Source organism: Apium graveolens, chromosome 3 (assembly GCF_009905375.1).
Source record: "Apium graveolens cultivar Ventura chromosome 3, ASM990537v1, whole genome shotgun sequence".
NCBI classification, from domain to species: Eukaryota; Viridiplantae; Streptophyta; class Magnoliopsida; order Apiales; family Apiaceae; genus Apium; species Apium graveolens.
Genome location: NC_133649.1, coordinates 39,040,275 through 39,041,962, shown reverse-complemented (window position 1 = coordinate 39,041,962; position 1,688 = coordinate 39,040,275). Strand labels below are relative to the sequence as shown.

The 1,688-nt window shown below is 40.2% G+C and overlaps 1 non-coding gene across 1 annotated transcript; it reads right to left on the bottom strand.

Moving 5' to 3' along the window:
- Positions 1-1,183: 1,183 nt before the first annotated feature.
- On the bottom strand, positions 1,184-1,290 carry LOC141715803 (small nucleolar RNA R71). Its single transcript, XR_012572552.1, has one exon. It is a non-coding gene; the product is annotated as a small nucleolar RNA R71 (small nucleolar RNA).
- Positions 1,291-1,688: the final 398 nt, after the last annotated feature.

Sequence of the window (1,688 nt, the reverse complement as noted above, 5' to 3'; positions counted from 1 at the left end):
TAACTCTAACTGTTTTATTCGCCCTGTGTAATGAAAAGGAATAACTTGTGCTTAAATTGTTATGTTGTCAATTTCTGTAGACATATAGGGACTCAACATAATTGATGCATTCAACTTGTATCTTAATTGTGGATGCTTGGTAGAATGGTATTAGTACAATGAAAGTTGGCTTTTATCAGTTTCGTGTTATTCGATTAATATCATCATTGTTGCATGCTAAGGGTAATAATAATGACTATTGAAGGAAGTAGTAATGAAGTTGTAATCTCATGAGTGTTTTAATATTGATTAATTCAAGTGTTAATTAAGTGCTTAATTCTCATAGTTAATTGTAGTTAATAATTAGTTACTCAATTCTGAGTGTTATTGTTTTAACATTGAGAAGTAATCATACATTGGTGAGTGAGTTTAATTGAACATAATTAGTCTGAGTCTCTGTGGGAACAAACTAGAAAGTATTCTATACTACTTGCGAACGCGTATACTTGCGTGTGTTATTAGCGCGTGTTTTCACCCTAACAAGTTTTTGGCACCGCTTCCGGGGACTCGGCGTATTTGTTTAGTTTATGTACTTACCATCATTGGTCATTAGGACTCAGTGATTAAGACGTGTTACTTAATGTTTCCGGTTGTGTTTCAGGTACCTTAGCGAGCGTTTATGCAAACACGTTCTCGTACTCGTAAGAGGACTTTAGATACGGATGAGGAGACAGATGAAGTTCTTGATATTCCAGAGAAGATAGAATTTGAAGATTCGGATTCAGGAAGTGAGCAGAAAGAGCCAGTAATCATGGGTGATCGTATAGTTCCGGCAGATCCAGCTCTTATGGACTTTTCTCGGCCTAAAATTGATGATATTCAGTCTAGAATCATGCACCCGGCTATTGAGGCCAATAACTTTGAAATCAAGCCGGGCACTATTCAGATGGTGCAGAATTCTGTTTCTTTTGGAGGTGCTGCGACTGAAGACCCCAACATGCACATAAGGAATTTTGTCGAGATATGTAGTACTTTCAAATATAATGGTGTGACTGATGAGGCTATCAAGCTGAGGCTTTTCCCATTCTCACTAAGGGATAAAGCTAAGGACTGGTTACATTCTGAACCAGCTGGGTCTATCACTACTTGGCAAGATCTTGCGCAAAAGTTTCTGGTGAAGTTTTATCCAATGGCGAAGACTGCTGCTATGAGGAGTGCTCTTACTCAGTTTGCGCAGCAACCTACAGAATCTATGTGCGAAGCTTGGGAGCGCTACAAGAAAATGTTGAGAAAGTGTCCACATCATGGAATGCCTGATTGGATGGTGATCACTGGTTTCTATAATGGTTTGGGGGCCCAATCTCGGCCTATGCTCGATGCAGCAGCTGGAGGCGCCTTGTGGGCCAAAAGCTATACTGAGGCTTATAATCTTATTGAGACTATGGCTGCAAATGAGCATCAAAACCCGACTTAAAGGATGATGCCTGGAAAGGTAGCAGGTATTTTGGAAGTTTATGCAGCTACAACTATTGCAGCGCAGCTCCAAGCGCTTTCTATGAAGGTTGATTCTCTAGCCACCTATGGAGTCAATCAGATAGCTATGGTCTGTGAGCTTTGTACAGGTTCTCATGCTACGGATCAGTGTTCTCTTGTTAATGAATCTGTTCTGTATGTGAACAATTATCAGCGACCGCAACAGCCTGTTCCAG